Source organism: Paralichthys olivaceus, chromosome 4, assembly GCF_024713975.1.
Source record: "Paralichthys olivaceus isolate ysfri-2021 chromosome 4, ASM2471397v2, whole genome shotgun sequence".
NCBI classification, from domain to species: Eukaryota; Metazoa; Chordata; class Actinopteri; order Pleuronectiformes; family Paralichthyidae; genus Paralichthys; species Paralichthys olivaceus.
In genome coordinates, this window is record NC_091096.1 from 26943408 (window position 1) to 26965773 (window position 22366).

At 39.5% G+C, this 22366-nt stretch overlaps 1 long non-coding RNA gene across 1 annotated transcript; it reads right to left on the bottom strand.

Moving 5' to 3' along the window:
* Positions 1-6112: 6112 nt before the first annotated feature.
* LOC138407402 (uncharacterized) lies at positions 6113-17835 on the bottom strand. Its single transcript, XR_011240812.1, has 3 exons — positions 17595-17835; positions 16595-16694; positions 6113-13247 (listed from the first exon to the last, which is right to left on the bottom strand). It is a non-coding gene; the product is annotated as an uncharacterized lncRNA (long non-coding RNA).
* Between the last annotated feature and the right edge of the window lie 4531 nt (positions 17836-22366).

Consider the following 22366-nt stretch of genomic DNA (forward strand, 5'->3'; position numbering starts at 1 on the left):
GAAGACCTTCTAACTTACAAGGGATATTCAGCATATAGTCCTATATTCTAAAAGTACGTTTCCAAAGAAAGCTACTACATCATAATGCATCAGACACAGACGGTTTGATAGATACACTCTATTAAATGTAAGAAGAATCTTAGAATCCCAATTTTACATTAAATTTACATGTCTCAAAATATTCAAATTCAAAGATATTTAATATCAAAACTGGTTAAACCACAAGTAGATATACCCCCAAATTGTACATGATGTGACAATTGGTCTTTCTAGTCTTACAAAAAGAATTACATTTGCTATTGTAGCCTCATCAGCAGCATCGCAGTAGTATCGCAGCAGAAACCAGCTTATTACAAATGATTTATTTGATTTATGAAATGCGGCTCTATAAATAACAAAGCAGCAATCCATAGGCAGATTCCACATGGCCTCAGAGTATATGCAGCCTTACAAAAAACGACTAGTGGCCAGGAGCACAAAAGTAAGACAGCCATTAGGGGACTGAGAGTTGAGCCTCCTGCCTTCAGGACAAAACTATAATCAGGCATTAATTGAGGGCTCTATTATGGGCCTATAGAGCGTGTGTGTGTGTGTGTGTGTGTGTGTGTGTGTGTGTGTATGTGTGTGTGTGTGTGTGTGTGTTTCGATTTACCAATATTACAGAGGAGCTTCCTAATGTTGTGTGGTTATCTTAATTTACATTTACATGCATGTTGCGATGAAATTAAAATTATATAATTCTTTATATTACTTAAGATAGATTTTCATTGTCTGAAAATGATATGCAAGAAAGAGAAGTGCCTTAATCCTAATATATGCTCCTCCAGATCAAGTTTAAACTAACAATGCCCATATAAATATAATATAAATCACCTTCACAATAGTCTGGTTTATTTACATTTCTCGTGCAAACACAACCAGCCAGTATTCACCAGTTCTCCTCTGGAAAAGAGGTATAGTAGAAAAGAGGTACAGTATAACTGCTGTGTTGTATGTGTTTTGGAAACGCCGGAGAAGCCAGCAGATTTACACAAAACTATCCAGAAGAGCATACAGTCTCTCCAGGAGCTTTGTCTGGATGAATGCCATATCCAGTGCTACCTGACACTGACCAGTGGCCCTTTTGATCACCCCCTTTCTCTATTTGGTTCCGAGACCTAGGTGTAGTAAGTTTCAGTCTCAGCACTGAATGGCATTCGCGCCATTCACACCAAACATGTTGCCTGAGGCGAGAGAAGCAAAATTCGATTCTATTGGTGTCTTTGAATTGACTTTGTATGTAAGTTCAGAAAAAAATCTGACTCTGGGGCTATGTCAAAAAATATTTCTATTTTGGGAAAAAAGCATCATTTTGTGTCAATACATCTATTCCAATGGCATCTTATAAGCCTTTGAAGGAAGAGAAGCTTCAGATGCAGGAAAATGGAAAAATTGCAATACTTTTCTGTCATTTTCTCTGGCTATTTTGAGTCAAATTAGATCAATGGGTGTTGCATCAGACTTGTAACACAATGAGAGGCACTGGTTTGCTGGGAATAGTGGAGGCACCTCTTCAGAAGATCAAAAAGGCTTGTGATGAAGCTGTGTTCCCCTGTCATTTATCAAGACATATCACTATGTCTGATGAAATTATACTAGGCCAAAACACTCCCCAAGGAATATGAATTTGAGAGACACATTTTATAGTTTACCTTCATGTATTTCATATTCTTTCACCAACGCTCAACTTTCAAAACAGTGTACACAGTAGCTATTGCTAAAAAAATACTGAATATCTGTATTGCACCTATATTGTAACCAAACTGAGATGTATTGCATGAATTAAGATGCCTATTTTGAGGTATTATTTGTATTTCTCTGTTAACACCAACACAGAGAGATACGGCAGGTTTGCAGTGTGAGAATCCCTCATTACAAGGATGAATGCATTCAGAATTCAGTGGTGTAAAACAGCATAGACACTACTGAAATGTGAGAAACAGTGACATTGACAGTTAAGTCATTCTTTGCCATAGCCATACTCTCCACAAGTGGGCAAATGCAGTAGTGTCTTTCACAAACATTCTCCTTAAAATTCAGTCTGTGAATATTACCAACAGGATTTTTGACAAGGGGCAACCTTAGCAGACTCCAACAACAATGGGAAACATGTTTGCCTTATGCCCCAAAATATTGTGATTAATGATTGAATGATGATTTAGTTTTTGCTACTTTGAGTAAATTGTGTCTGACTTTGGATTCAGAGTGAGATTTAAAATATGAAATATTGCCATCAACATTCAGTTGGATTCAATTGTGTCTACCTATCCACTTCAAAGTTCAATATACACTATCCCTATTTTGTCTCCACCACACTAAAAATATCTGTCTCTGTTGATGTTGAACTTTTTAACAACGTTATGCTCTAGAAATAGCATAGTTTTTATTGTTCTTCTACTTCTGTACAGCTTGAAATTCCTTTGCAAAATCACATTAGCTCTTGTGTCATTGTTGTGTCCTTCGCTCTGGCCACATGAGCCACATTCAGTTAGTCTCAACACAATATCGAATACTTGCTACAGCATGTTGGAAAAAATATCATTCTCAAGGCCCTTTGCTTTTAATCATTGTGATATTGGCAAAATGTTTTCTCCAGTGGTATGGCAAAAGTGATTGTTCTGTCATAGCCATCTGATATTGAAGTGTACATGCTTCAGTGCCGATATGGCTCCAGGTTTTTGACAATAAACCAAAAAGCACGGCTTTTTTTTCACAGTAGAATCTCAAAAGTACCCCAGTAGATAATCTTTAACCAGCAGCCTGGTTCTCCTTTTGTTATTTGCCTGGTTGTACACTGACACCTCAATGTGTGTGTTTATGTGTGTGAACGTGCATGTGTTATTTGTTTCTCAAATATGAAAGAAATCAAAGGTCATATATTCACAAAGTCTTCATTCATATAACTCATAACATTTAATAACTACCACACTACCACATCTCCAGTTAACAGCATTCTAGATTTGTTTTAATAGTTATAGTGGTGTACCTTTGCTAAAGATTCCAAGATCGATTCCAAACCTCTCAGGAACACTCAAATTTGCCATTCTTAAAATTAAATCAGAAACAATGATTCCAAAACTGTTAAACAGCCCCCCCCCCCCCCCCCCCCCCACCAAAAAAAACCAAATTCTAATGAACTCTAATGAACTATTAATTATAGTTCTCAAGACAATGGAGACTGTTACACAATAATAACAGCAACAGCTGCTTTGCAAAGTTGGCGTAAGACTGCCCTCTACTGTAGCCAAACTGTCTGACTGTCGCTTGGATACAGGTTGAGGATCTTTTTAGTAGCTTGTAGTCATCATGTGTTAGGACTAGACATCAAGTACAGTTTGGGACTTTTGGTCACAAACATTGGGTTTGAAAAAATGTTTCAATTAAAAGGAAATTAATTCCATGACAACTGTATTCTTACTTTATCAAAGTATAAAATGGCTGTGAAACACCATTATGGGACTCAGCTTAATGCTGAAGAAGTGAAGTAAATATATATACATACTTTTGATTTTACAAGCAAGTGAATGCTGAACTGTAAAACTACAAAATCTTGGAATACTACTGAATCTATAGCATTTAAATTCTTCATTCATTTCAGATCATAAAGCATAAGCAAGCCTGAAAGAAGTTAATCAGACATCTGCTCTATCAAGTCATGATATTCTGTTGCATAATCCAAGCATCTAATCTGGTACAGTGTCATTGGCAATCAAAGTTTCAAGGTGGCGTCTGTGACTTTCAAAATACTTTTAATTGAAATATGATCATACAGTATCTTAATATGTAACAGTGCTGCCATAAGCCTCTGTGAAACAGATTCATTGAGCAGCCTGGCATGCAGCGGAGCAGAATTGTCCCCTTCTCAAGTTTTTGAGCAGACATCAATCTTCTAACCAATCGCAAAAGGCCAACATCAGGGTTCGGAGCTAACGCCTGTCAATCAAGATATGAATGAGCGACTAATCCTTTCACACCGACACTTCAGTGTAGGATTATTTGCCGGAAGAAGTCAATTAATTTGATTCAGCTAGCTAGCTATTGAATCGTACTTTGAGACAATGAGTAGAACAAAGGGCATAGATTAAGGGCTGAGTGGGGCCTAAAGGAGCAGGGAGATGGAGAAGCAGGATGCTTTGCCTTTGAGTCTCATAGAGCTTGCTTAATTTCCAGGGCTTTCATATTGTACCTACAAATTTGAAGTTTTCTTTTTCTGCAACCACAAACATTATATACGTGCAGCTATTATTTCTAGATATTACTTCATTACCGTTGATTTAGATTTCTTTAATATAAAGTAATATGCTAAAGTACCACCAAAGTAGTGTGTTAATTAATCGACACACTGCTTTTAAGTGAAAAAATTAATTCTAAAAAAATTAGTTCTATTGCAACTTTCTTAGTATGAGCCTCTCTCTTATAAATTAATGTTTTTTTGGAAAAAAATATTTTTGTAAGATTTATTTCAAAAATATGTGGTTTTCATTTAGTAATCAAAAATGAAATCAGTTTTCCTAAAGTGATATTCAACAAAAGCATAATATTAAGCTGTACATTGCCCAGACTAAATGCTATGCTTCTTTTTTCCCTTTTGTAGTCAGTGGTAATGTTGTTTTTTCAATGACATTCATGTTATTTGTGCAGATTTTTGTAAGAGTTCTGTCAAAGGACTGGGTAATTGACCAGCCAGCTAATTGATATTCAGCACTGAAGCCTCATCTTCAGTCGACTGTAATTCATTCCCTGCTGCCTAAGAACCATCGCAGAGAAAACAAAGGCACTGTGAGGAGGCTATATCACTGATGAACTGGTTGAATAGCTTTATGGCCTGTATACTCACTTAATTTTTTCCTAGATGTCTTTTAATGTATAAGAGCAGGGCTTTCTACAAAGAAGATCTAAGAGAGCACCTGTGTTTGATTTCTGGGCCTGCAATTTCCCTCATTAGCTGCATATTCAATTAGGCTGCACGTCCCCTGTATTGTACAGCGGAGATGTGGGTCAAACACTCAGGTCACTTTGAAGAGTACTCCATCCCTGGCCTCATGTTTGATACCAGACAACTAAGCTGAAGATTACCATCAAACACTTGTAACTGATTGTGAACTAAATGAGTGACAATGACTTTCTGATTAAATGTTCCGTATCCTACAGTCTGCAGATCTCTATAACTCACTCACATTGACCACATAGTGATCTCCCTGAAATCAATGAGGGAGCAATATTGGTCTGAATAAAAACCTAACCCCATAATCAGGGGTCCCTTTAATTTCAATACACTCACTCACAAATATGTTGCCATTTGAAGCAGCGATTACACCATCACAGAATAATTATAAAAACATTACAGACAGGGTTGTTTTGTGGCTTTTAACTAATATTTGAGATCTTACATAACTGTTACTACCTAAATGTGGCTCTAATAAACATGAGTTCCTGCTGATAGTTAAGCTGGTTTTATTACAAAAAGTCAATCATATGCAACATAAACCGACCGACAGAAGCATATTTAAAGGGATAGTGCACCAAAAACTGAAAATTCACTCATTATCTACTCACCACTATGCCAATGGAGGGGTTGGTGAGCTGTTTGATACCACAAAACACTTAAGCAGTCTCAGGGGTAAACAGTGTTCCAGCCAAACCCCTTCTTCAGACATAATAAAACAAGAGACAAAAGAAATATGAAAGCCCCGACATTCATATTCGACTGGAAACGATGTCATTTACATTATGTTTTTGGCATAAATGTCCACTACAGGAAGTAGCGATGGTAGCGGATGTAGCCACATGATGGTGTGCCCGAGGGTATGTGAACGCACCTCAGAGGACATTTAAGCTTAAAACATGGTGTAAATGATACTTCTGGAGTCCATAGTTGCAGCCGAATCCAATACAATTGAAGTCAATTGGGACCTCGTGTGGTGTCATCAAAGTGTCTGTAAGCCCAGACAAAGCGGCGTCATTTACACCATGTTTTACCATGTTTTGTGAATTCAAACACTTCACCCACCCCTCCATAGGCTTAGTGATGAGTAGATAATGAGGGAATTTCCATTTTTCTGTGAACTATCCCTTTACTGCAATAGTCACATGATCACATGATTTGTAAAATTTGCTTGAATGTAAAAACTTAAATTCAACAAAAAATAATACGACCAAAATATATAGATCATTTGTTGGATAATATTGAAATGTATTGTACTGAATAAACAATTATTTCGAGATACAAGCTGCATTTATTTATTTTTCTTCATTAATGCAATGGGTCCTGCAAAGGCAAAAGAAAAAAAACACTTGGGAGGGCCCTTCTATGAATAGGTTATTTTCTTGTATTCCTTACTCTTGTTGAAGGTTTAGGGCAGAGGATGTTGCACTTGTCAAGCCCTTTGAGACAAACTGTGATTTGTGAATATGGGCTATACAAATAAAATTTGACTGATGAGTTGACTGAAAAAAAAAAATATCTAAAGTAAATATTATTTACCACTGTTTTTCTGCTATGTTTTAATCTTGGTGGCAATCAAAAGCAAATAAAATTCAAGAGGCTATATTGGAATCATCTAAAAAAGCATTACAATCTTTGAAACACTATAACAAGACAGTGATTTTTACACCCAGACAGCATAGGAATAATCTGCATCCTCTATCTGTTCATATGAAGAATAAAGCCAAGCTCATGTGGAGATGCACTTATTTGCAACACTATATTGGTGAAATGAACCTTTATTAAATGGCAATATTCTCCATATACCACCTGCTAGTCTCATAATGAGAAAGGATTCAAATTAGGGAGAGGCAATCCTTTTTTCAATGACAGCCTGTTTCTTTTCATCAGTGAGCGCTTCAATGGAATAAAATGATGGAGCTGAGAATAATGTACAGCACAAAGCAGACATTTTTCACAGTGTCAAGTCTTAACAAGGTTGAATTTTCTAAAGCAATAACCATATCAAATACAAGGAGAGGTGTTTTGAAAAGAAAAATAGGGAAACAGGTAGACCAGAGGACAAAGTTAACGGTGTGTATGAATGTTAACATATCTACCTGACAAAGACAATGCAGGTCAGTGTTCGATGCAGAACTCTTCTTTTGTCCTATTTACTAATATTTTATAAAATGGATAGTTCCAGGCTTTGACTATGATTGACCAAGATGCTTTCAAATCTATTGTAAAATACTTTTTAAACACACCCTTGTGACCTATCTTATATAAAAATTATTGAACCATTAGTTCATTTATGCAACAATTGCTCATTTCTGTGTGTTACTTGCTATCCATCCACAACGCTGAATTCTATTGCTTGAAGGACAAATGATTATTTGTCCTTAATACTTTATACCTAATCAATACTACTGCATTTTTGTTCCTGTGTTTAATCTATGAAACATTTCTATGAATGTAGTAATTACCTCATAAGCCTTGAAACTGATTTACAATCAGTTCATGCCTAAGAACACCTCTGAGCTGTTCTAAAATCCCTGTGCTACTGCCCCTCAGGGCTTACTGCTCCAATGTGTTAGGTTAGTCCTCATACATCTACTTCAGACCAAAAACAACATATAATCTGTTCTTAGTAACCAACACTGACATGTACTAAAATTGGCCTGAGCTGAGTGACCATATAGGGTAGTTGTCATGGTTACAGAAAAAAAACATGCAGAGTGTACCAGCAGTAGGGTGCCGATCCTTCATTGCCATGGCTACATTAAATGCACTTAGTCTGAGGGAGCAGTCATGGTGATAATTACTACTGCCAATAGAGTTAACAATATAATATAATAACGTTGTAATAATCTGCTGCACAGGCAACCTGTGGGCTTGGTTTTACAAGAGAATTCTTAATATTGTACCTCAGCACTGTGGTCTGGGAGATTTAATAGATTTAATAGCAATTCAGAAAAATAGCCTGTCAAACTCAGCAAAACTGCTTCCTGAAGTGAAATGTATCTTCATATTAACAAAGTGCAGGAAGTCAAATCCAACAGATCTCTGTTCTCTTTAATACCTACAAAGGCCTGCATTGAGCGCAGTATATTACAAGTGGTCACAATGATTTAAAGCACGCTATATAAAAAGAAAGCTTTTTAGTGTATGAAACAACAATCTGATAACCCAAGTCATTACGCAAATAATCTGGGTAGACTGTTGTCCTTTCACATGTTTCATATATGCTCTATCAGATTGTCTAAAACTAAGTCTGACATACAAGTATACAGTAACAACAATTTTTTTGGTATGCAATATTATTAGATCAAAGATCGAAGTCCTCCCCAAACCATGTAAAGTAAACATTATGCATTCCTGCTGAGCTAAAATATATGTATGAAATACTGTTTATACACTTATTATCATCACTGATTAATAAGACACTGCATCATTTTCAAGTTGTATTTTGGCTTAGAAACAGTTTCAAGTCTGTCTACTTTTGTCCTAAAAGATTTTCTTTACAGTAATAAAACAATGTAAACGAGGACAAAATGTATTAGGTTGTATAGTGAGATAAGGAACATTTAGACATCTTTGTGAGCCTGCCTTCTTTTTTGGAAACAGAACTATTGGCCTAATTTCCATTTCCATCTTTCTATTAAATTATTCTTTCACAATATTAAGTCATTTGGGAAATTCAAGTATAAACAAAGCACATTAAACAAAAAACATTAAATATTACCTGGAAATGGGGAGAAACTGTAGCCTAGGTCATTACAAAGTAAAAAATATATAACTGCCAATGACACCAAATTTGAATATCGTATGTATATATTTTTTTCAAATACACACAGTCACACTCATACACATTACTCTGTCCACTTCATGTCACTTACAGTGCAGAGTGTTACACAAGTCCATTTGACAGTTACATGTCTGACATTCACATCTCATTTATCCAATGCAATTGCAATTCGTTATTTCCTTTTTACACAGCCTCCCCTTATGCAGTTTCTCCCAGCCTCCCTCTACTGGCATCCCTCCATCTCTCTAATCCTCCCATTCCTGTCATGTCAGATCTTAGTGGATGCCATGGGTCAGTGATTCACTTTCTGAAGAGACTCCACTATTCAAAGGGAAGCAAAGTGGGAATTTACATCTCATGGCAGAGCTTTCCCCTCCATTTGGTGTAATGTCAGGTCACTGCACTGCTCGGTAAGTAGAGAGGGAAAGATAATGGCTTCAACACACTCCCTCCTGATTTATTACACACTCAGTGGTTCTGACCTTGTCTGCAGCTTCAGGTGCACTCAGATTTTTTGTTTTGTCAGACTGCACGACTTTAACTTGCCAGCTGGCTAACAATGATGCCAATTCTACCTGCTTTGTGAAATCAAGACTACCTTTGTCATTCCTTGTCATGTGCTTTTAATTAAGTATGCTAATGTTTCAGATGAGCACATAATCACAGTGGGCTGACCTACTGTATATTTAGCTTAAACAAAACCAATAAGCTTAATTATAAAGGGTTGTTTCGTTATCAGCAAATCTTGTCTCCTTGAACTTCAGTTATATTGTGTAGTGGAAACATTATCACAGGCTGGATTTTGTTCAGCAGAATTGTTTTGGATGAATTAAGTACTGATTTTTTGTGAGTTGCCTGGTTAACAGAATTTCTGTATGCAGTTTTCCAACCAAGGAATGACCTGGTTATACTGAAACGCAGCTCGCTGCGCCCGAGACACTCTCACTTTTATCTACAGTGAACTGGTATTGATTTACATAGTTTTTTTTTTTCAGTCCGGATTGACTCGTAAATTCGTAAAAAACTTGTAAACCCCCAATAAATTGTACACTGTTAATCAACAATGTATCATGGGTCTGCCCCTACAATATTCAAGTTTTTATGATGATGCCTGCCATGATGGGTTCCTGCTGCACCTGCCAATGTTCAGTGGACTGTCAAGAGCAAACTAAATAACACCTTTTCAACAATTACTCTGTACCATTGCGTGAAAGTCTGAATTAATAAAGGTAAGATTTGTAAGTATAGAAACTGAGGGTCTTCATCTGCATCTGTTATGATTAATATGAAAGACAAACTTCTGGTACAGATGCAGAAAATGCAAATGTTTGTTTGAAAGAAATATATTTCAGGGCTGTCTCTGTGTTTCAAAATCACCACATGGTTCATCAGCACCTCTGCCATGCTCACATTCCTAGCCCAACTCAACAATCCAGCTTCACCCAGCCTGCCAGCCAGCACACCATCCTCCACTCAACTCACTCTGGAAATTCATCCCCAACCTGTGTCTGCTCTTGGTTCCAGATTATCATTCATTATAATTGATTGCTACAGATGGCAAATTAGGGATGAAACTGAAACTACAAAAATATCTAGGCATTCCTGGGACTGGAAGCCCAGTTCCACCATAAGTATACAAAGATCTAATAAATATTTATTGCAAGAAACACAACTGCAAAACTCACATTATACAGCTCCATTTGATCAAGTGACATGGCACAGTCCTTGTGTCCAATAAATCACATTACATTTGGGATACCATACCACACAGATCGGATTGTGAGTGCATTCCAGACATCATTCAAAAACAACTAACTACAACTACTATGACAAGCCAAATGAAACAATTCAATTCAATTCAATTTTATTTATATAGCGCCAATTCATAATTTACATTATCTCAAGGCACTTTACATTTAAAGGTCAAGACCTTAAAACAATATTAACGTAGAGAAACCCAACAGTTCCCACAATGAGCAAGCACAGGCGACTGTGGAGAGGAAAAACTCCCTCATTAACAGGGAGAAACCTCTGGCAGAACCAGGCTCAATGTGGGCGGTCATCTGCCTCGACTGGTTGGGGTGAGGAAAGAAAAGGAAGGGGAGAGGAAAGGAGAGATGGGTGGAAAGCGGGGGAGAAAAGAGAGAGATGAGGTGTTGAGAGAGAGACCGGGAACAATTGGGCACCATCAGTATCAGGGCTGACTATAACAATAATAATGTAGTGATCTACAACAGGATTAGATATATTAATGAATTACTGAATTATTGTAATTAATGATAACAATGGTGATGGTAGTCGTTGTTGTCCTGCAGTCTCGGTGCCAGAGTACAACATACTGGTAATCTCATTCACCATCAAATAAGTCATAGTCATTTGTCATTTTTGCTTGATATGCTATTTTGTAATAGTCCATATGACATTAAAAGCCATTTGTACAGCTGAAGTATGGTGTGGTCCAGTAAACCTCCATCAACACCCCCTTTTGTTCTGTTGCTCCCCAAGAAGCCAGATCCAGTATTCCCTACCCGCTTGTCAGAGGATGTCCCACCAACTGTCTATTGAGGTAACTTCGCTCTCCTGACAGATCTCCTCCATGGTTTTCTACCTTAATGTTTGTGGCTGTTGTAAAAGGCATTTTTCAGTGCCACATGTCAGTGTGCACAGGTTTTTACTCAGTGTTTCTAAAACTCTTACAAAGTTACTCTTGATTTTCCAAGAAGCTGTTAATACACCCAATAATGCACACACCAATCAATTTTAACCTGTCATATGAATCAGTGTGCCAGTGGGTCTCATTGAGAAGTACTGTCTCTGTGAAGTCTACCACCACCACTCAGGATCCAGCTATAGCACTTTCTTTGCAAACAGCAATCTGTGCCAATGATCTGTCTCTCCCATATTGTAATTGTTACTTGATTAAGTCAGTTACACAGCTGAAATCTGTGTAGTCCTGAGTCTGTTGTCCGTTCATATGTGCAGCAAGTGATTACTGTCGGAACAATCCTGTGTTGTATTGTATGAAACTTGATTAGCTGAGTTCACCCCATTGTGGTGGCTGTGTGCATCTTATTATTTTAAAGGGAATTGTCTTGTGAACACAAGATAAAAAATATAAGCTTTCAGGACTATAGGGGCAGTGTATATTTAAATTGAAAAAGCAATGGTTTTAACCAGGGCTTATTCTAGCTCTCTCAGCTCCTCACTTTGTCATTGAAAGTGAGCACAGTTACTTTGAAAAGGAAACCAATTTCTGGCCATTCTAGACGTGATCTCTAATATTTCATTTAAAGTTTGAGACCATATGTGTTGCAGCATTGAACAATTGGTAAGTCAAGGGGCACACCTTCAGGCTAATCTTCTCAACAACAGTATGGTACAATATATGCATCATCACAGAGGCTGGTCATCTCTGCCTGCCCTTACTCTAACTCCTCAACAACACTCCAAGTTGACAACACCTCCAGCAGCAGTGACTCGATAAAGAAAGTTCAATGTTCACTTAATCAGTTGCTCAAAATAAGGGAACACTTCATTGTAGTAAAGCACCAAGTCAGATAAACTTCAGGGATATCAATCTGTCCATTCACGTAGCACAAGTGATTGTGAATCAATTTCACCTGCTTTGGTGCAAATGAAAGTGACAACAGGTGCAATGGAGAGGCAAAAGCAAGACAACTTCTAAAAAGGGAAATGGTTTTACATGCGGTGGCCACAGATAATTGCTCTCTACTTATCCTGTCTGACTGACTCTTCTCTAGTTTTATGTTCTGCTAGTGTCCTCGTCACTACTGGTAGCATGAGGTGGTACTTGCAGCCCTATCAGGTTGCACAGGTAGTCCAGCTCGTCCAGTACGGCACATCTATATGTCAATCAATCAATCAAATGTTATTTGTATAGCACATACAGACAAATCCCAATTTGTCTCATAGGGCTTTAACAAGGTGTGACATCCTCTGCCCTTAACCCTCAACAAGACTAAGGAAAAAACAAACAAAAAAAACACAGAAAAAGAACGTAGAAACCTCTTGTTACGTTTCGGGTTTGGACCAGAGTGTGGAGCCGGACACGGAGGTACAGGTCAAAAGAGTCTATTGACAAAAGGTTAGTCCATAAACGAACAAAAAACAACCACCAACGGAAGGAAAAAACTGAAGAGGTGGCAGCGTCAAAAAGCTGAAGAGGTCGTGGCGACGGCATGCGAGCCGACCCAAGGCACGGAGAAACACAAAGCGTGGCACTCTGCAAACGAAAAAACAAAAGAGCAGGAAATAACTAAGACTCACGGGCAAAGACAAAAAACTCACGAGACTGAAAACTGAGGTTCACTACCACATGGGACAGAACGGAATAATCTGGCAGCCTGAGGAACTGGTGGGGGGGGGTTTCTGGAGAAGCTTGATGCAGGTGAAATGAGTTGCAGGTGTGCAACCTGAAAGTGGGTCAGCTCTGCCCCATCACCACAAACACCTCAACTGAAAGAAAAAAGAGAGAAGGGGGGAAAACAAACACAAGTAAACACAAAACCAAAAACAACCCAAACCATGACACCTCTGAGAGAGCCACATGTGAGGGATCCCTCTCCCAGGACGGACAGAAGTGCAATAGATGCTGTGTGTAATGGAGAACATCAGAAAAAAAGAGTATTTACAACATTAGTTAGAATAGACAGTTTGTAGCATGATGGAAGGTAAATGAATTGAGGAATTATTGTCAGTAATGGTAGAATATATGAGTAGACATATTGTATATCAAGCAGTCTTGTTGTAATCATGACATGACGTGCGATCACAAGAAGGATAGAGATCAGCCATGGCAATGTCATACCCAACAGTACCCTGACTGCTGTTAGGTACCGGGGATGAAATCCTCAGAGCGATTGTCAGATTGGCCAGAGTGTGCAGGCAGTTCTTGAATGACTAAGGCATTGATGCCACTAATTGCCCCTCACGTTCCTCTGACCTAAATCCAATTGAGCACCTGCGGGACGTTATGTGTCAGTGCAGCCAAGTACCACCACAGACTGTTAAGGAGATCACTGATGCCCTGATTCCAGTCTGGGAGGAGATCCCCCAGGACTCCATCTGCCGACTCATCAGAATAATCTGGCAGCCTGATGAACTGGTGGGGGGGGGGGTCTCTGGAGAAGCTTGAAGCAGGTGAAATGAGTTGCAGGTGTGCAACCTGAAAGTGGGTCAGCTCCACCCCTTCAGCACAAACACCTCCAGTGAAAGAAAAAAGAGAGAAGGGGGGAAAACAAACACAAGCAAACACAAAACCGGAGCTGACCCACTTTTCAGAACAACATTTCTACCCCTTTAGTTCTAACCCTGATTCAGACTGTAGTTACCAACCCTAATCATGGCTTTGTTTTAGCAATGGGACATGGCACAGTAAACATTGTTACAAAGGCTAAGAGCCATTTTCTCTTTACTCTTAATATACTCAAAATGTACTATAAATATGTCTCTGTAATTAAGAATACCCCTGGATGAAAAAACATAATGGCACCATGGGAGGAAGATCCATCCAGAAACTCTATTAGTATCTTTCATGTCCCATTAAGATATTTTCTCCAGTAGGGATAGCGACTGCTGCTGTTAAGGAAATTATTCATTCCCTTTGAATCCAATCAATCCCCTATCATTACTTTTTTCTCCTAAATGACTGTGAGAGTGCTGTGAGGAGGGAGCGGGGGCACCCTTGACTGGTTCTTCATGATTAATGACCCAGAATTTTTTTCATCTGATTAGATAAAACTTGAAAGGATTTTACATTTTATCATAACGTGATTCCACAATGCTAAGATGACATTGTGACATGCTTGAGAAACTCTGGCGTGTGGGTGTGTGTATGTTTTGCATCTACCCATGTGTGAATGAATGACTGCATGTATTCTCATGGATTTGTGAAGGGCGTGTGTGTGTGTATGTGTGTGCTCCCTGATGAAGTCTGAAAGTACTCCGGGCTGCTAGTGTTGTGAAGCAGAAAACAACAGTTTGTCATCATTCTGTGAAACTATCTGCCAAAGCCATTTGAATACCAGACAAGGCCTGCTGGCAGCATGACCAAAGTTTCATTTCAAATTCCTGAGAGTCTGAGCATTATTATGTGTCACTCCATCTTCAGATTGTGTGTGGATGTGTGTGTGTATATCTGAATAGTTTTAGATTATGTGACAAAAACCAGTACTTCGTTCTTACATCCATTAAGAAGTTTCTTTTCTTTTCCGTTAATTGTGTTTTGTATCGTGTTTGTTAGCTGGATTACATGAACACTACTCAGTCTATTCCCAATGATTTTGTGGAGGCTGTTTAGGGGACTGACATTTTTGAGTGTTAGCAAATTTGGAGCAGATCATAATTAATATCCAGATCTAAGACTGAATTTAGTTTTATACATGGTAAATGGTCTGTACTTATATATATATAGTATACTTATATAGTGCTTTTCTAGTCTTGATGACAATTCAAAGCTTTTTACAATACAGTTTTTGTTGAGGAGGTAGAGTGCGGGGTCCACCAAACTGAAGGACAGCAGTTGAATCCCGGTCTCCCCCATATTACCCCTGATGCCTGTGCCGGCAGTGCGTGATTGATTTGTGACAGAGAAAGTGATGCACATATATAGATGCACTGTTTGGATAAGTGTGAATAGCAAAACTGTAGTGGAAAGTGCTTCTAAGAGGTCATTAAAACTGCTATATAAATACTAGTGTTGCACATATGGTGTTTTACATATGGAATTACCTTGAAAATTACCATACATTTGTGAGTAAGGAATGTGTGCGTGAGAGAGAGAGAAAGAGTCCTGTGTACTCAAATAAATACTACTACTATACAGTGTGAAGCCATGAATTTCCCACTCCTGCCAATATTTCATAATAAAATATTTTTTTTAAATAAATGAATAGATTCAGTCATCAGAAACACTGGAGTGCTTTTATTTTGAAAAGGTTATCCTAAAGGAAGTGCCACAAACATTAATCCAGAATCCAATCCAGATTCATGATCTAATCACATAGGGGAAAAAATCCTAGAGGAAACACTGATATAGCAAGCAGGAATGAGGTGACGAACACTTCAAATCCACGTGTCTGGCAATCGACCTCTTTCTGCGACGCAGCCAAAGATTTTACAGCTCCGCTATCTGAAATCAGTGTAGCAGCCATGCAACCGCTTCTGATAGTAATATGACAAGCAGCCGGCGAAATGGAAGGTTGTGGTCAGAAGAAAAGAAAAGATGGAGCAGAGAGGGAGATAATTAAGAAGAGAAAAGCTCTTGCCTAAGAATCAGCTAAATACAGCAAAATAAGGAACATGATTGCCAATAAGGGGCCAGGTCAAGTGACACTCACACTGTACAGGACTGCGGTCAAGCCAGCCTCAACACATAGTTCAACTTGCCCCTACTCATTTCATGGTGCGCATTGTTTCTTAGTGTGACCACAGGCCCAGGCAAGGCCCAGATTTGATTAAAATTACTACTAAATTAGTACACCTGTGAATGTGACTCCAACTCAAACAACTGAAGACCCACAGATCCTTTATAATGACTCGTAAAAGATGGACTGAGACTTATTCAACAACTGACAATTGAAGCATGATATTAAAACAGGAAATGTATTCAATACAAGAGACTTATATATATGACATATACTTTTTATATATATAAAAATACTTGAAACTTCTTGAAAGGTCTTCTAACAACAGAAAACTAACCAAAACAACAGTGTCCGTCAGTACCTACAAAGAAAGAGATTAAATGAATGAAACACACTGCCAAACAAATGCATTAAAAAAAAAAAAATGCTGACATTTACCTCTCCTGATTATTGCCCAGCACTCAGCAGGAGGTTTCAACACTGGGAAGCGTGAATCGCCATGAAGCAGGACCCAAGTATTGCATGTAGCTTTCTCAACCTGTCACACCAGGGGTCACACAAAAAGAACTGCTTACCAAAACTCACAGCTTATACAGCGAAGGAAATAATTATTTGATCCCTTGCTGATTTTTTAAGTTTTCCCACTGACAAAGAAATGAACGGTCTGTAATTGTAATGGTAGATTTATTGTAACAGTGAGAGACAGAATATTTTCTTAATCCAGAAAATTAAGCATTGCGTTAGTTCATGCAGGACACACAGTCATGTCAGCTACTGACATGACTGTGGTTTATGGTTTATGGGAGCTCGTCAGTCACCAACCAATCACAGCCCATTCTCTCAACAAAGCGGTCCCTTTAAATACGACCTCATCCTCACTGATCCCTGCTCAGCTACACTGCCATCCACGCCTGCTGCCGGCAACTTGCTAACTCGTGAAGCACGATTATGATCACTAAAAGCGTTGCTTGGCTCGTCTCTACTCACCTACTCCATACCTCATCTCTGGACAGACAAAGAATTTCTCATTGGCCTCTACAGCCGCAAAAGAGGTCAGTCACGAAAAACTTTTCCAGATGCTGTCACAGGCCCACAAAGAAAGTCATGGTGGAGTGAGTAACAAGAGACTCTGCTACCAGTGGCTTCCATAATCAGTGAAAGACTGGGTCTTTTACAATGTTCTTTTTACACGAACGTAGCATTATTTTCAATTGTTTACTTCAGACACACTGTAATTCCCACGAAGCATACGCAGACACAAGTGGCTTTCTTGCTACTGGTTTATTCAAATCCTTTTCTCAAAATCCACCGTGAAAACTAAACACACATTGCGAAGAAAATAAAAGTTACGACCGCGTTAATCTAAGGTAAAACATAGCATGCGCAGCATGTGAAATAACATTTTACAAAGTAAAATATAGACAATTAAAACATATACCTCTTTGGCTGCATGCTGCAAAAGGGAATAATCTTCGTTCTTCAGAGGTTTCACATACACTTAAAGTCCGTTGTGACAAGCAGTTACTCTACCAGACAACTGTCGATGCTTACTGCTAGCCTGGTGCTGCTGCTAAACAGTCCTACTCACACGAGAGCAGTCTGACGAGATTTAGGTAAATTGGCCTTCAAAATAAAAGCACTATTACGTTTATTAAATGAAAGGTTAAAGGACAAGTCTCAATAATGACATTAAACGTAGAAAAAGTAAACAAATAATCAAATTATAAAACAATATAATGGCAACAATTACACACACAGTTTCTTCTTCTGTTGTCCCCTGGTCATTTTCTTGACCCACGGTCCAGAGAGTCTTTCTCTGTGAGTGTCAGAGCCCCGGTCCCAGCACGCTACTGCTGATAAAGGGGAGAGAGTTAAAAGAGTAGCCAGTATAGAACACCGTTCCCCAAACCACACACACAGAGAAAAGTTAGGTGTTTGGAGAAGTGAATCCCCAAACTGTGTCACCCTCTCAAAGGCCTGCTGGCACTTCTCCTTCCACTGGACCACGTGAGGCCGGTCAGTGGGCTGGTCAGGTCAGCAAAGGCAGGGATAAATTGCCAGTAATGACCTACCAACCCCAAGAATCACCTCATATCTTTCTTCCACCTGAGGATGCACCTGCCTGCTGACCAAATGTGGTTGTCCAGATACTGTACCTCCCTTTGTCTAACTGCATACTTCTTCGGGTTGGTTGTGAGCCCAGCCTGCCTCAGTTACTTCAGATGCAAACCATGAAACATCATCACCTTGTGATAGTTCACATAGAACTGCATAGATTCATCTTTTTTGGCAAAAAGAACAATACAGCTACACCAGGCACTGTTGGACTCTTATATTACCCCTATCTCTAGCATATCTGCCAAGTCTTTCTGAACCATTTTTGATTTGTTTTCACAGAGCCGATGACAGGCCTGTGAATGCACCGCCATCCCCACAGAAGTCTCAATATGATGTTGTATGAGGTTTGTGTGTCCTGGCAGGGAAGAGAATACATCCGCAAAATGTTGCTGTAACATGGCAACATCCACTCTCTGGGCTGGGCAGAGAGCATCATCACAAGAGGACAAGGCTGGATTGATGGAATTTGGCAACTCAGGCTCCAACTTGTATCTCTCACTCACCACAGACACCTGAGAAATAGGCTATGTCTCTCTCCATGCTTTCAGAAAATTGAGGTGGTAAATCTTTGTGACAATACCCCTGTCAGACTGTACAACCTCATAATTGACATCCCCCACTCGCCCTTGCCACTTGGTGAGTAATTTGGAGCTACAAGAAGAAAGCAATACAAGCATTTCTTCTCCTGATGTAAATGTGCAGGCACTGTTGACGTATCTCGGCCTGGAGCAAATTATCAAGTGATAACTGCTCAAGTGTGTGGGGATTCGGCAGATTAACTAAATAAATAAAAACTGTTAGCACAAAAACAAAAAAAAACTGGTTTATTGTTTGATCTTAAAAATGTATGTATGTTCCCTGTCTCCGGAGCTGTGTGTACAATTCGATCCAAACGCACTTAACGTAGGTGCTCAGTTCACAACCTTCTAGCTGCAGACAACAGGTTCTGTATATCTTGGGCTAGGCCCCCTGAAATCTCCTCTGATGGTTCGAGGATATCTCTGCAACCTCGGTTCATCTCAAAGGGGAATCAACAAAAAAACCTAACCAGTGCAATGTTGCACATTATATCAGAGATAATTCCATAAGGCCGTGGTACACACGCTGAAACAGATGGCTTTGTCTTTTTTTAATCCACACACGCCAACTTCAATGTTCTGCTCTTTAGAGAAATTTATTTTATGGCCCTTTTAACCACTATAAACTACACTCACAGGTCCAAGATGTATTGGATTTAATTTTTACTTGGGCTTGGACCTTCCTCCCATTTTTCTCTAGGTAGGTCGAGCATGCCCTGTGGTCTTCTGCCAAATAGCAGCTCAAAGAGAGAAAATCCCATGGAGGCCTTCGGCATCTCCCGCACTGCAAACAACAGAGGGTCAAGGCTGGCTTACCAGTAAGCAGCACACATCCCTGTGAATGCCAGGCCAATAAAATTGGGTCATTATTCAGTCTAGCATCTAATCATATCCCATGTGACCACCCATTGAGTTGTAATGAGCTGCCTGGAAAAGCATTTCCAGAAGACTTTTGAGCACCAACAACTGGGTGATTTCTGCAAACTTGTGTCACAGCTGAGCACAGTGTACACATCATTTATCCCTATCCATTGTCAGTGCACCCTCGTACACTGCCACACTCCTAAATGAAACCCAGGCCAACCCGTCCCCAGGATTAGGGGGTGCACAAGGCGGGAGCAAACAGTAACCTTGATTCTATGATCACCATGCACACACTTAATATTCACACAACACGCCTCCACCAAAGCCCCTGGTCAAACCAGGTTCTGATTAATCGTTGACTGCATGCAGCCAGATTCCACCATGGCCAGACCCTTCCTCTCCCAGCTTGTGGGGAAGAGAGGGGAGTAGGTCAGGCTGGATGGCTACCTGTCCTGAGTTTGGCAATGGGAATATGTGGAGGTCGCTCATCAGAGCACCTCCAGGTAAACCAGGGAGAGGTATTTGGCACAGCTGAGGTTAGTTGGTCAATTAACTCTCCCTGGAATGAAAAGGCGGCAGGGGTGCTCCCACAAAGTAGAGAGACACATGAGTAATAACACAAGGAGAACCACAAAGTAAAACACATGGCAGATGAAAGAGATTGAATAGAGCTGGACTGAACAGCCAAGTCTATGTTTATGTCAATTTATGTTTGCTATAAATAACAAAGAATGGTTTGTCTCTTGCTGTTGTTTGGAGACCCCGGTGGCAACGTTGTATGCCACAGCAATATTTATTGGTATAAAGATGTTATTAATGATAGCAGCAGCAGTTACAGTTTTTCTGAATTGCTAAAACACTAATTCCTGTTGTGTGAATTAATTGCTCAGTTGTCTAAACTCATTCACTGAATTGAGCATCATTTTGACAAAACCATAAACTATCTTCACCTAGTAAAACACTATTTGCAGATCTCAGTCCTTCCTTTTGCAAAACTCTAAACACATTCTCATGCAATAAAACACACTTGTCACTGTGATGCACTCGTGATGCATAATGGTAAAAACCAGTGGCAAAATATGAACACAAATGAAACACATGAATCATACATTGAACACAACGATTCAAAATTGATCACACTTGTTTCTCTTCATGTCATGACAACTTGACAACCAATATAAGCCAGTTCAGAGTGCAAGCAGGTTGGTCCTGCATGCTCATGACAACAATGGATCAGAGACACAGAGGACGAGTGCATGTAAGAGGAGGAGAGGTGGAGGACAAGAAGGAGGCAGAGGAAGAGGAGGGAGAGGAAGACGAAGCGTGGCAATTTCTGATGGTGGTACAGTACAGTAATATAACACTGTGTGCTGCTATAAGCAACCGGGGTGTTCTTCACCATCATGCCACTCTGGGGCCATAAACTGTAACACCCAGCACCTTCTCACCTTTCTTGGTGGTCTTAGAGATGTGTTGTCTTCAATGAACAGCAGGAACATGAGATGATTGAGCGACAGCCCTACACCAGGCTTACTGTAATCTTCTTGAGGCCATGGAACTAGCCTGTGAATACATTGGTGAGGAGATGTGTCAGGGCTGGGTACGCACACTAGGGTTTTTTCCCTGTTGCCTGGCAAGGGCAAACATAGCGTGTGATGTGAATGAAGTGCTGTGGCCTGACCCAGCCCAAAGACAGGATGAAGCTCAATGAAGCTCAATGATCAACTGTATAAAGTACTTTATTGTGACCAATAAACATTTCTCCATGAGTAACATGCCTTGACCAGTGTGTTTTCAATTTTTTGGTGTAGTGTTTAATGACAGCTCAGCAGTTTTTCTATTTTGACCGATTCGTGCAAGATCTTACAACATTGTTCGGTTTTGAGCACAACTATTTTGAGGCGATGGTGTGGTTTTGCAAAAAGAATCAGAGGTTTTGTGAATATAGTTTGAGAAAAGAGTTTTGTGTTTAGAATTCTGAGAAAAGGACAGGAGGATTCAAAAAATGTGTTTTAACAATTGTGAAAAACTGTAATATGATGATGATAATAATAATAATAATATTCATAAGCAGGGCTACTTAGCAGTTATAATGGGCTCTTGCACCCCGCACAGCCCAGGCAAAACTTCAGTGCGTTTTGGGCACTGCAGGAAAGATAAGCATGTCACTACCTGTGTCCTTCATTCGGCACTAGACCAAGCCAATTAATCATCATGCATTAAAGTCTACGCCATCAAGTCTAGACCACACTGTGAAAATTGTCACACAAGGCTTACTTCCTTTTACTAGTAGGCAACGCGAGAGGAACACAGAGACTCAAAGAGACATTAACAGAGTCTGAGCTGGCAAGTTTATGTTTAGTGTTTTTAAAATTATGTTTGCTGATTAATAAATAAAATGTTGAAAAGCAACCAGTTCATCTCTGGCTGTGTGTGGGAGACCCCAGTGGCATCCTTGATTGCCAGATTGGCCCTTAGAATCAGTACCTAACTTAGTTATTGACATATGGATCTGTACAGGCCAGGAGTTTGATCATGTGTGAGAAATTTGACTGATTGCACAATGCATAGTGGAATATATCCTGTGTCACAGTGAATCCTTGACATTTGAAAGCATGCCATGGACACGCCCTCTGACGAAAACTCATGA